The 14459-nt window shown below is 40.2% G+C and overlaps 1 protein-coding gene across 3 annotated transcripts in view; it reads right to left on the bottom strand.

The window, feature by feature from the left end:
- The window catches only part of SLC8A3 (solute carrier family 8 member A3), a 165587-nt gene extending 151602 nt beyond the window's left edge, over positions 1–13985 (bottom strand). For 2 of the 3 annotated variants that reach the window (XM_033108230.1, XM_033108232.1), the window contains exon 1: positions 13569–13978. The gene's annotated coding sequence lies outside the window, so the exon portion shown is untranslated. Of the gene's footprint in view, positions 1–13568 lie in introns of all 3 variants that reach the window. The other variant, XM_033108235.1, reaches the window with a different exon arrangement.
- Positions 13986–14459: the final 474 nt, after the last annotated feature.

The following is a 14459-nucleotide window of genomic DNA, read 5'->3' as shown; positions in this document are numbered from 1 at the left end:
ATGGTGGCCACCTCTTTAGGTATATAAAAGTTGAATAATTATTATGTACCCCTGAAACTAATATAATATTGTATGTTGGCTATATTTTTAACAAAAATCTTTTTAAAAAGTCATATTCAATACTTGTAAAATGTTGCTAAAGTCTTATTTTGAGGACAACGGATAACTGCATATTCCTAAGTAAGCACAAAAGAGGCTCAAAATTAATTAAATAAGCATTCCAACTTTAGACGTTAGGGAAAAAATAAACTTTACTAAAGTAGGAAAGATATAGTCAAGTTTTTATTAAGGAAGAAATTACATAATTACCTGAGAAATCTTGGGCCAAACACATCCCTGCACTGCCTGTTTTGGTCAGTCACCATATCAACAACATATTTTACGGTCCGTCCTCATAACTGTATTTTTAAAAAAAAATCTGTAATGGAATGAGGGAAAACAGAAGAGGTTAAGGGAAGAAGCAAAGTAAGACTGTAGTTTCAGCTCAGTGTAGCCTCACCTTAAAATCTCCAAGAGCACTGTTGTACCCACTGCCTCACGGGCTTTCCCACATTACAAGAGAGTGAGGATTTGTACCTTTATATCAGGCATTAGGCAGTCACTGTTTACAGACTGTTACAGCGATGAATAGTACATAACTTCCAGACACCTCCTGGTGATGCTGCCCCAGTGACCAAGGGCAAGCTCTTGAAAATGTTGCAGGTGTGAGCCATCAGGAGCACCACATGTGGCAGCTGGAGGGGAATGAGCACACGGAACCAATATAAATGAAACCCAGGAGACCTGGATAGAGCACAACAATGCCTGCTATGCTCCTGCCCTTGTACCACTCAGGTCCACTTGCTCGACACATTAAGTTCACTCCATTCGTTTACAATTTCTCAAGGATTCTGGATGATCACAATTTCTAGGAAAACTTAATAGAAAAGTTAGTGGGATGAAACTATAGCCTCCCCAGCTGCCATCAGTCCTGATGTCGGAAATAGTATTATTTCCCCTCATCCTGCGCCAGCATTCTGTTGGTCTACGTGACTTGCCTGGCATTGAGATTTTGGTTATCGTGCTGTTGTCTGGACAGATGGGGTCTACTTGCCAATTTACAGTGAAAACTAGGATTCAGAGTACCAAGAGATACCCCATTGGTTCACAATGAATGCTAAATATATTCTTCGCTGCCACCATTATGTAGCAGCAACTCTACCTCCTCATGATTATCAATTATCCCTTCAAATATGGTGACCTCTTTTCTCTTCTTGCTGGTCTACTGGCACAACGAGCCTAAAATGATCAATGGCAGCCACAGCCTTAAGTTTAGTGGAACTATTACTGTCCCCTAGTCAAAGTGCCCCCTTTCTAGAAACCGGGACCTCTAGTTCTTAAACTAAACAGCCTAAAGCTTCAGAAACTACAAGCAAATATTTCCCAAGTGGGTGGCTGGAACAGGGCCGTCCTCCTTCCCACTGCTTGGTTCCCAGTGGGACCATAAGGCAGGACCATACAATGATCGTTGGTTTAAGGCAAGAGTGGCAAACTTTGTAAAGGCTAGACTATAAATATTTCAGGTTTTGTGGATCATACAGTCTCTGACGCAACTACTCAACTCTGCCAATGTAGCATGAAAGAAGCCAAAGACATGTAAATGATGAGTGTGGTTGTGTTCCAAAGAATTTTGTTTGTAAAACAGCAGCAAGCCAGATTTTTGCCTTTGCACCATGATTTGCCAATCTCTGCTTTAATATATATTGTGTTCAGAACGATAGTGCTCCATCTTGTGGGGTATCATCTCCAAGCTGTTGCTTCAGCTGTGTTTCTGAGAGGCCATTCCATTGCTCTATCAGGCTGGCAGCTTATGAAAATGAAGTGGGACATATTAGGTTGGTGCAAAAGTAATTGCGGTTTAGAAGGTTAAAAATAATTGCAAAACCCGCAATTACTTTTGCAGCAACTTAATAGCAGGACCAGTGAAATCACACAGGTATGTGCCCACTGTTGAACCATTTTTTTCATAATTTGGGTCCCTTGATTTGCAGTGACAGTATGTGGAAGATCCCGTATCAGTGAATCAGACACTCTGTGAGCTCCTGAATAGAGGTGCTGACCAAGTCAATGCAAGTGGGAAAGGTAAGCCCACACTGAGAAAACATGTCTATCTTCGTCAAAATGAATTGGTGCCCTTTCCATGGTAGAAGGAGTCTTACGTAATCAAATGCCAGTAAGTGGCTGCTTGGTCTCCTCAAAAAATCATGCACTATCAAGGGCTCAACATCAGTCTCTGTTGTTGACAGGTAGGGTGGAGGCAGTAGCAAGGTCAGCTTTGGTGAGGGTGCAATGCTTTTGTGCCCATGCACAGCCTTCATCTCTGCCGTCATGGCGACTCCATTCATGAGCCCATTACGTCAGCACTATGACCAATGATTGCAACTCTCCTTCTGGTACTTTCTAGATCCCCATATAGTGTCTCAACCACAGCTATCTCTAGGATCACTGTAGGGTATAACTTCTAAGTAAGTACCTTCTAGTGAGGCAATTTCAATTGAACAAGGGCAGGTCTACTGAGAACGATGCAGGGGTGACCTGTTAGCCTCACCTGCAGTAGCTGGGGGATGGGCACGCCAAACTGGTAACGAGGATCCCAGGGGATCTGGGCGGGCACCAACAGTGTCCGTTACATTGACCAAGGCAGATTTGTCTCATAAATGCAAGATTGCATTAATATTAGAAAAATTAATCTAAAACTAATCTATGCAACTCACATTCACATCTTAAAGGAGAAATATATCATAATCACCTCTCTAGATGGGAAAAAAATTCAATCATTCAATATTCAATACCCACCACAGTGACACTGTGAGCAAACTAGGATTAGAAGTAGGTGAAGGCAAACACTACGGTGACATGTGATACATGTATACAAGTATGGAATGGGTTTTTTTGTTTTTAGGGGGAAACTTGGAACATTTCAGCAAGATAAGGCCCCGTTCCTCCTTTTTCTCATAATCCAATGCAGAGGTGAGCAGGGGCCAGAGCACTGTTGGATGGAGGTGTGGTTCTGTCCTGGGGGTGAGGGATATGTGTACTGTAGCCTTGCTACAAGGCTTATTATTGTTTAAGAGTAGGAGTGGCCTTTGGTGTAGGAAACACAGTTAGGATTTAGGTAGCTATCTGAAGAGATGGCAGCTGTTCAGTGATTCATTTGTGATGACCTCCTGTTCCTTTGCTATTCTAGCTTCTGTGGAAGCAGAGCAGCCTTGTATGTAGGGAGGTGGTAATCAGTCAGGACCTAGATACCAAGGGGGCTAGGTTTAGAAACCAGTCAGATAATTATCATGGAACACCAGCTGTTTTACTGATTTCTTTTAATTTTTAAACAGCCTCATTGAGATAATGATTCACATACCACAATATTCACCCATTTTAAGTGTATCATTCAATGAATTTTATTTTTAGTTGTAAAACCACCACCACGATTTAATTTTAGAACATTTCCATCACCCTAAAAAGAAACTTCATGTCCATTTCAGCCATTTTTCATTCCCATTCCCAGCCATAGGTAACACTGACCTATTTTCTATCTATAGATTTGCCTTTTTTGGACATTTAACATGGAATGGAATCATACAATGTGTTCTTTTGTGACTGGCTTCTCTCACTGAGTATAATGGTTTTGTGGTTCATTCACATTGTAGCATGTATCAATACTTCATTCCTTTCTATTGCCCAAAAATATTCCATTGTGTGACTATACCATATTTTGTTTGTCCATTTACCAGTAGAGGCACATTAGCTTGTTTCCACTTTTTGGCTATTATGAAAAATGCTGCCATGAAAATTTGTGTCCAAGCCTTTGTATGGTCGTTATGTTTTCATTTTTACTGATGATCTTGGGGAAACTGAATTCAGGCACCTCGAAGAAGGAGAGTTTCCAGTCCTGGTGGAATTACGTTCAGGCTTATCCCTCCCGCCTAGCTGGGGAGAGGCACTGTCCCCAGTCAACTATTTCATTGTCAGGCAACCAAAGGGCATTCCTTGGATCGCCATCAGTCACCGCAGAGTATCTATAAAGAGTCTACATAGTTACTTAATGGTAAAAGCTTCACTTTTACAATCAGAACACTGTATTGAAGGTTCTAGCCAGTTAAAAGCAAGAGAGAGTTTAAAACTACCAGGACAGGAAAGGAAGAATTAAAACTGTTTAATATTTAGAGATGCAGAGAAAAATCAAAATAATTTATAGAGAAATTATTGGAATGAGAGTTATGTGAGGTTACTGAATTTGGAATCAAATCCAAGATACACAGTCAATTTCTTTTATATATACCATCAAAACACAGCTTTTTAAATATAAAACCTAATTTAGAAAAAGATTGCATTTACAATAGCATACAAAAGTGAAGTAGCTCAGAATAAGCCTAACCAAAAATGTGCAAGCTCTTCCTGGGAAAACTAATACTTTCTTTAAGAACAACGAAGATGACTTCTATAAATGGGGAGAATGCCATATTTATATATAGGTAGACTCAATACTGCAAATATGTCAATTCTCCTCAAATTGACTTATAGATTCAATTCAATCCCAATTTGGGTTTGTTTTTGTTTTTTGTTGGTGGTTCAATAAGCTGTTTCTAAAATTTCTATGGAGGAACAAAGGACCAAGAATAGTTAGGACACTCCTAAAGAAAAAGAATAAAGTGGGAATCTTGTTCTATTAGATATCAAGGCTTATAACTAAGCTATATTCACAAGCCAAAATTATACTTGTACAGAAACAGACAAAAACAGACTAATAAATCAGTCAGAATAGAGAACTCAGAAAACAGACGACACATACAGACAATTAGACTTAGGAATTTTTGACTTTATGATGGTGCGAAAGTGATACACATTCAGTAGAAACCCGCTAGGCCTAAGCTATGATGTTTGGTAGGTTAGATATATTAAATGCATTTTCAACTTGTGATAATTTCAACTTACAATGGGTTTATTGGAACATAACTCCATGGTAAATCGAGGAATACCTGTATATGCAAACTTGACTTACGACTGAGGTGATAACATGAATCAGTGGGTTAAGAACCTTTAAATTAATGGTGCTGGGAAATTGTTTATCCAAATAGTCAGATATAAAATTAGAATGTAAATTTTTGCAGCCACTTTGGAAATCAATTTGTCACCATCAAATAGAGTTAAAACTGTGGATACTGTATAATCCAGAAATCTGCTCAAACATGCTAGAGAAACTCTTGTACGTTTTCATTAGAGCTTATGTACCAGAACGTTCACAGCAATATTATCTTTTGTAAGATCAAAAGAGAAGGGGGAAAATCCAAATCTCTACTGAAAGGAGAATCCATAAATTACTTGTAATATATTCATACAATGGAGATACAATATAGTAGAGAAAATAAATGCATAAAGCAATATGAATAAATCTTTCAAATATCAAGAAAAGTACTCAAATAGTATATACAGTATGATTTCATCTATACTGAGTTAATAAATGCAAAACAATATATAATTTAGGAATACTTACATCTGTGGTTAAAATGTGAAAATAAAACAAAATAAGGGGAGTGATAACAATCAAATATCCATAGTAATTAATACCGATTAGCTGAGCTGGGGGACTGCTTTTCAGAGGGTAGGGCATGAAATCAGGGAAAAGCACGTCAAACATATTCGTAGTGTTCTATTTCTTAGGTTGGGAGATAGGTCTAGAACTTCTTAAAACTGTTACTTTTATACTTTAAACATATAAATATTCTTTTGTATGTATTAAACACTTAATAAAATTGTTGCAGACACATTGTCAGGATGGACCCCAATTCAAAATTGGTTTGGACATACACACATACACACACACAGAGACAGACAGACACACACACACACACACACACACACACACACCCAAGAAAGTATGAAAGATTTATTATTCATATAATGAGAGCACGGTAGCTCCCAAGCAGGCCTAGAAATGGCTTGAGAGAGCAGGAAAAGAAGACTGGCGTGGGGATTATATGTGACTAGGGAGGGTGACTAGAACAAAGGTTCCCGTGCGAGCTTTGAACTTCCACAGACACAGAGGAAGTATCACCTGGGCTTTATCAGCAGGCCCACATGTGGGACAAAGGGGGAAAAGAGAGGTGAGCCTTAAAAGATGTAAGTCAAACATCAAAAAATAGAGTCACACTCTTTATTACAAAAGTATGTTCAACAAAACTATATAGGAAACAAAAGGATATCTGCCATTTTAGAAACAACACATCTACAGAGAAAAGAATGTGATCTCTCCCTTTTACTCCTCTTCCCCCATTCTTTCTTCTCCCAAGAATACCCCACCAGAGGAATAACTAGTCAAATTGTTAAATTTGGTAGAAAATTTAAATTCTTTACTATTTCACAGAAGAAACTGAGTATCAAGAGGGATTACTACAATAACATAAAAAGGGAGATGTCAAGTCCTGTAAATGGAACAGAATGAGAATTACTTGTGATGTTTAAAAATTCCTGGGATTATGCAGTGGAATAAATATCGTTTGGGTCTCTGACCCCAAAAGGAATCATTTGTTTTACCATCATGGAAGTGAAGAAGTTCTGCAACTTACACCCACTAACTGCAAACGAACAGCAGGCTTCAAGCCTTCTCCCACAAGAAAGCATTTCATTCCGACTGAAAAGAGACAGACAACAAATTACAAGTGTACATCCACTTTTGAGCCACCTACTGGATACCGCTGTGGCTATAAAGATGAATAAGATTCAAACTCTGCTGTTTAGGGGCTCAGTCTCTTGTATTACTTTGTAGTCTGAACTGTGAAAATGTGGATTTACAGAAAACCTACAGCCAGACTGATAGCTCAAATGATAAAATAATTAATCAGATTGCTTCCAACATATGAGTACTTCAGTATTAAAGAATTCCTAAGAACCATTAGGGATTCTATCTACTGCATGATATATGCTCATAGAAGAAGGAAATATCTATGCTTAAGAAGATTCTTAATAAACAGACCCCGAAATCATAGGTCAGTAGAGCTAAAGGCAAAGAAACAGCTAAATTACGCTGCATTCATGATAATCAGAAACGTGGGATGAGTGGAGAGTGAGAGGAGAGTAAATTCAAATTGGAAACATTTGAGGAACTTTTAGGAAGAGAACTGTATATCCTGAAATTCTAAGTTGTTGGCACAAATGAAATGCAAATTCCTTCATCTCACCAATCTTTAGAAAAGGCACACACACAAGCTGTTTTGGGTGGGAAGAGAAAAGAGCCTGAGGTCAACATCTGATATGATTAACAACATCAGGTCAGAATAACTGTAATATTGTAAAAATACTTATTATGTGCCAAGTGAGTGTTCTAAGCTTTTTATGTACACTAATGTATGTAAGCGCTTTATAGTAATTAACTTATTTAATAACACTCAAGGTAAGCAGTAATATTTTCACTATTTTGTAAGGGAGGCACCAAAAACACAAAGAGGTTAAGTAATTTGTTCAAGGTCATGTAGCAGCGAAGAGGCAAAACTGGATTCCAACTTAGGCAGGTTGATAAACAGGGTGTGGAAATAATCTATAACGGAATGCATTCAGTGGGAGAAGTGTGGGTCAGTGAGGGTCCTGAGGGACCTGGACCCTTCTAGAAATTCACAGAAATATTAGGGAGAAATTCAGTATTTTCATAATTCAAGTATGGGGGGCTTTCTATCAGTCTTAGCCATATCTTGAAGGATGGGATCATCCCAGCTTGTTCCCTTTCTCTTTCTCTCTCTCTCTCTCTCTCTCTCTCTCTCTCTCTCTCTCTCTCTCTCTCTCACATACACACACACACACCTGCTTCAATTTTAAGTTTTTTGATTTTCATCCCTCTGAGAATTAATAAGCAAATACAAGCTGAGCATCTGCACTTTCTAAACACTTCTGCATTCTACCTAGAGCTCTGGTTCTAGCCATCTTCCGCATGTGAAGAAAGCCCCAGATGAGGCTCTTTGTGCTTTTCCTTGGTTACATACTGATACTTTTTGTTCAGTCTCTGCCTCAGAGGGGTCTCTTGCTATCTGCCACAGGTGTCAGCCCGCCTCTTAAAAGCCTCATTACTCCCACCACACGGTGTCCACGCGCAGAAAGCAACCTTGCAGATAAGGTCCAAAGTGAGATGGACATCTCAAACAGATCAATCCTAGGCCATAAGCATTCCACTTTTCCCTGCCTCTCCTCTTCAGCCAGCTTTCCTGCCCCAATGTCCCTTGCGTTCTCTCTCCTGGTAAAGAAGAGTGTAGAATCTTCCTGCAGGCAGCACCCATACTCTGGGCCTCCAGGAAAAGAAAACTAAATGAAAGAAAGGAGAGGCAGTATCTGAGAATATCTTCGCTGAAACTCCAGTTTAACTTCTGTAAGGATCTTTCCATGCAAGTGTATGTAAACGTCTGATATGACGCATACAAAAGTGCTTACATACATACACGTACCCCTTATTTGGATCAGATGCCAGCTCTGAATGAGATGCATCATTCTAGGGGCTTTATCTGTATTTTCTGTTTTCACCCTCACCAGTTAAGAAAAATGAGACCCAGAGTGGTTAAGCAACTTACCCAACGTAGTAGACTAGCATCAAGTTAAAAGGGACTTCCCAACAAAGCTTCTTAATTGTCACTGAATTGATGAGGATACACAACACAGGCTTAACCACTGTTGGCTTCGAGGGTGGCTCAAAGACCCATGGGAAATAACTTTTTAGGGTTTGTACTTGCAGTTGGGAGATAGCAATACCTCCCCAATGGTTGAGGTACCCAAGTTATAGGGAGGAAAAGCAGGTCCCCCATAAGTGATAAAGGAACAAGACATCCTATGGTGGAGCCAACAGTGATATCTGAGTGGCAATGGCCATGGGTCTGCCCTTGAACATGCCTTCACCCAGGGACCCCCACTCCTTTAAGCAAGCACCTGTGCACCCAGCGGGAAGAATGGACTGTGGGAAACATTCAAGTCTGTGTCACCAGGGCCTAAGCAACTCCCCTTCCAAAAGAGCTGAATACAAAAGCAAGTGTTTCCTTATAAACGGAGCTGATGCAGAGGTGAGTAGCTGCAGGTGACAGCAATGTGAATAGCTGGTGCCCAAATCCCACCCAGAGTTGGAGGACAGCAAGCCAGCACCACCACACCAGGAATGTTGGGAGAGCTGGTCGGTCAACAGAGGACCGGAGATGTACAGACAAGTGAGAGCTGACAGACTCAAGATGACCCCAGGACAGAAATGCAGAGCAGAGGCCTGAGCCCAGCAGTCTAAGCCGATGTCCTCCAGAGCTGGGTGCAAGTTCTGACCTGTGTACCATGACCCTGCCCTTTTGGGGACACCTAAGAGACATGAATGAGGAAAGCCTAAGGTCCGGCCATTTGCCAGACGGGGGCTGTTGAAGACCAAGGAGCAAACTGCTCAGATGATCTTATCCAGGACCAGGGTACAGTTATGTTCTGAATGCATAAATCCATACACTTATGTGTGTACATAAATTTGCTCTGTCTCCTATTTCCCCTTTACTGGTACCAGCACAACTTAGAAACCTTAGAACCTGAGTTCCTCCCTCTTCCTCATTGCCACATCTGCTCTGCCACCATATCTGGTCAGTTCCATTTTTAAATCTTTCTTGACTCTCTCTTCTATTCTGCTCTGTCGCTGCTTGCATCCTCACCATTTCTCTCTCATCTGTTGTACTGCTGTCTTATTTCAGTCAGAAAGGCCAGGTGAGAACACTGCCTAAGGGAGGGTGGGTGATGTGAGGGCCTTGGTGGCCAGGTTAACCCTGGTGGAGTGTCACCTAAGCTATTAATAGTTTCGTTTTTGAGAAGCATCAAAGCCATATTTGAGAAGTCAAGTTAATACATCAAATCTGAGAAGCAAGGTAAAGATTAGTTACTGAATGAGTTAAAAGCCAAATTGAGCAAGACGTGAGGGACAGATTGTGAAGCACAGTTCAGTACAGCACCAATGAACACAGTGATAGCAGAATGCAAAAGTGGTTTTTAAATGGCCTTGGCTTAAGCTGCCGGGACAGGGGCCTATTAAAATTGCTGCTTTCTGGGCAACCCCAGTCTTCTAGCTGCCTCTCCCCACCTTCGGTCCTGTCCTGTTCCCACCCATCCTCTATACTGTTGCCAAAATCATCTCAATAAAACGCAAGCTTGAGTTTTTCACATCTCTGCTTGATGCCCTTTAGTCACTAGCACCTCCACCAGGTCAATTCTAAACCTGTAAAAACGACATACTTATCATTTGTTGCCAAGGTCCCAGCTGCCTCTTCGGCCTCATTTCCTAGCATTCCTCCCTTGCCACCTGACCAAACCACATCTGTTCTCCAAAACATGCTCTCTTCTTTCACACCTCTTGCCTTCGCACATGTGGGTGCCTGCGCTGGTAATGCCCTTCCTCCTTGCAGGCAGCTGGGACAATCTTATTCATGCTTCCAGCCTCCACTTCAAAATCACTTTCTCTGGGACTCCTTATACTCTCAGTCTTCAAGCGTGCTGATCCCTTACCGTGTTTCTCCAGTGATCTGGAAAGGTCTGCATTAGAGCACTGACTACATTCCACTGCTTATCTTTTTCATTTAAAAAAACTGCGATATACAAAATACAAAAACATGCACGTGAAAACCATAAATCTCAACGATCACAAAGCACACTCATGCAACCGTCACCCAGAGCAAGGGTTAACAAACGTTTTCTGTAAAGGACCAGATGTAAATGTTTTAGGCTTTGCAAACATACAGACTCTTGTCACTACTGCTTAATTCTGTTGTCATAAAAGTAGTGATAGATGATAGTAAACAAAAGGATATGGATGTGTTCCAATAAGACTTGACTGACAAAAACAGGAGCCAGGCCAGATTTGGCCTGTGGATGGTAATGTGCCGACCCCTACCTTAGACCAATACCCGAATAACCCATAATTAATGACTATCGTCTACCTCTCTCACTATTGTGATATATAGTAACTGCTATTTTTCTTCATAATTTTAACACTGAAGCTTTTGATATTTACATAAATGGAACTGTACATTACATATTCTTTCATATTTGACTTTTTTCACTCCATGTATTTGTGAAGTTCTACATATCTACATGTTACTACGTATAGCTGTAGTTTGTTGCTTTTCACTGTTATAGAGTATTCCATTATACAAATTTTTTTTCATTCTGCTGATAATGGATATTTGGTTGACTTTAGTTTTTTACTGCTATGAATTACGTTATTATGCAGCTATTTTTATATTAATGCATTTATATATATTATGCATTATACATGTATCTTGATGCAAAGGCACACATTTGTTTCCAAATTAATGGTACCAATTTATACTCCACCAGCAGTGTGTGAGAGCTCTAACTGTTCACATACTTGTCAATTCCTGCCATTCTTCTCCTCCTTCTTAAATGTTAGCTATTCTGTCAGATACGTAGTTGTATCTCACTGTAGTTTTAATTTGTATTTCCTTCTCTTATTAATGAACCTGAGCCCTTTTCACATTTGTATTGGCCATTTGGATATCCTTCTTTGTGAAGGCTCTGTCCTCTTACTGATTTATAAGAAGTTCATTTTATGTTCTGGACACAAGCACTTTATTGATTGTATGTGTGGCAAATACCTTCTCCCAGTTTAAAGCTTGACTTTTTTCTTTTTTAATTTATCTTTTGATGAATATAAGTTCTTAATTTTAAGTGTCCAATTTATTAATATTTTCCTTTATAAAGACTTTTATATCCCATCTAAGAATTATTTTTCTGCTCTGATTATCTAAAAATTGTTTAATCTTTTAAATGTAATGTATGGTTAATGGCATATTGATTTTCTGTGGTGTGGGACAGAAGATTCTATTTTTTGCCATGCAAATATTTCTTTGTCCCAGCACAATATATTTAAAAGATCTTACTTACATAGTACTTCATAATGTCTTAATTTTTTTTCCATAAATCAGGTATTGATATACATGAGGGGTTTTTTCCAGGAATCTCTATTATTTGTAATCTTGTCTATTTGTCTATCCTTGCTCATATATTTTAATTACTGTCTTGGGCAAATCTTGGTCCTTTGAATTTGCAACTGAAAAAAACAGATTAATGGACACACCAAAGAAACCCAGGAAGGAAAATGAGAAAAAGCTGCAAGCTAGCAAAAAAGAAAAAAGAAAAATGGAAACACAATGGGTTTATGTAAGACAATAGGGTTTTTGAAAAGCAGGAAGTCAGCATTGCTAGCACATACTATAGAACCATCAGGGTGGATAAAGATGTGAAAGCACTGGATTTAGAAAGTAGTGGGTCACTGATGAGAACAGCCAAGGAAATTGAGGGCATGCGTAGGGAAGAATTTCAAGCAGTAAATTCATTATTTTGTAGGGAGGTTTATCAGAGAAGGAAAGGAGAAAATTATTGTGTATACCTGGTACTTTAAAATCCTCTCCGTACGTCGTTCCATAAGATTACTAATATTTATCAGAGAAAATAATCCACCTTGAATTAGTATGATAACTATGGGATATATAATAAAATGATGTTCTTTACATAACATTCCTACACGGGAAAGAGGACATATTACTTGAGTTCATTCCAGTAGTTTTGTTGGGTTTAAGAGCATTGAATCCATATATTTTCTGTCTGCCTGACTCCAAATGTGTCCATAAGCCAATTTGGATATCTGACAGAGACTACCAGAGGTAAGACTTATAATCCTTTCCCCAGACTATTTTATGTTTAAAATGAAGTGGGATTTAACTCAGACAGAAGGCCTATCTCGTGTTCCAAAGCTTTCTCCAAATTATGCTGTTTATGGACAAGACTGAGGATTGCCAAAGTAAAAACTTGCCTAAAGTCACACAGCCAATAAAGGAAGTTGTCTGGATTCCAACTCGGGTCTAAATGGCTTTCAAGGCCTAATCCTTCCACTGTTATACCAATGTTAACTCATGTTTCCTTGAGCAATGGACACAGTCCCCATTCTCAGGGCACTCAATGTAGAATGGGACACAAACACATAAAGAACATCATCGAATATCATGGGAGCAGCAATATACTAAGGGTACGTACAAAGAGCTACACAAACACAAAGGAGCACACAGCTTCCACTTTGTGAGTTTCTACCATTTGACAGACATTGTGCTAAAACATGTATGTATCCTGACAACTACGTGAAACACGAATTAAGCCCTTTTCACAAACTAGGAAACGGATGCATGGAAATGCCCCCAATTGTACAATGATTAAGTAACCGCATTTGGTTCCAGTGATTCTGAGATGCTGCATACTATATAGTAAGTAAAAGAATGCAGACTTTGTAATCACCAGACTTGGGTTAAAATCTGGCTCTGATGTACGTTAATTTTATTACTTCCTGCAAGCCTTTCACCCTTCAGGAGTAGGACTAAAAACTCCCAATATACCCACCGCCCGGTTGGTGCCAGGGTCCCAGCTTCACGTAGTACAGACACCACGCACTCTCCATCCCACCAAGCAGGAGGCCCCGCCCCTTTCGGAATCCCGCTGGAACACACGTTCTCCTCAAGCCTCCCGGCTCTCACCTCGCCAACTCTTGTCACCAACAGAGGGACACCGTAGCGAAGGGTCTTGTTCTTGCGCAAGGCGCACGTCATCACGTGTACAAACATGACTGAACTCTCCGACTCACTTGGACGCCCTCTAAAGCAGGCCCAGCGCGGCCTTCCGAATCTCAGCGATTCATGCTACCCCAAGACCTCAAGCTCCCCCAGCCCAGGACGTGCCTTTACGGACACCCAAGTTCGCGGTCCTCTCCTGAGAGGCCTCCGCCAGGCAAAAACAATCGATCCATCGTAACAGACTCAGGCATCCGCCCGGAAATTGCAGCGCCAACGCTTTGGTTCCGGCCCGCCGGCGTGCATTTGAAATTGGGTTCGCCTTCGCCATCAGACTGATAGAGAAACCAGTACCTACCATGTTCTAGTTGTTGACTAAGGTCTTCTTAGATCACCCCCTGGCACATAGTCGCTCGAGGAACTCAGCCAAGAAAAACAGTTATTTTGAAGCTAGTGCTCTAGTCTCTATGGCTATTTGTAGGATGGGGAGTTTACCAGCTTAATAAAAAAAAAAAAATTAAGAGCTACGAAAGGTTAGGTTGAGTGGTAGTAAACAGCGTACTGTCTTGCTATCATTGAACCTTTAATGCTAGTGCCAGGTCGCCTTTAATCTTCAGTCATTTTCAAATGCCTATTTTCCACTCATTCAACAACCATCCAACACACTTTTTGTAGGACATTAGAAGGCTGGAGGAACACAGAGATTAAAAGATATTATTCCTGCCTTAAAGAAGCTGGCAATCTAATTGTTACACAACTGAATGTGTGCTTAAAGTACACTGGTAGCTTAGGAAACAGCCCCCATATGGCCCATTCACCAGGGTGAGGCAAAGAAAGCCTCACCTATCAAGTATTATT

This window comes from Rhinolophus ferrumequinum, chromosome 6, assembly GCF_004115265.2.
Source record: "Rhinolophus ferrumequinum isolate MPI-CBG mRhiFer1 chromosome 6, mRhiFer1_v1.p, whole genome shotgun sequence".
Lineage (NCBI taxonomy): Eukaryota > Metazoa > Chordata > Mammalia > Chiroptera > Rhinolophidae > Rhinolophus > Rhinolophus ferrumequinum.
Note: the sequence above shows the minus strand (reverse complement) of the source record. Positions and strands in the feature narration are given on the sequence as shown.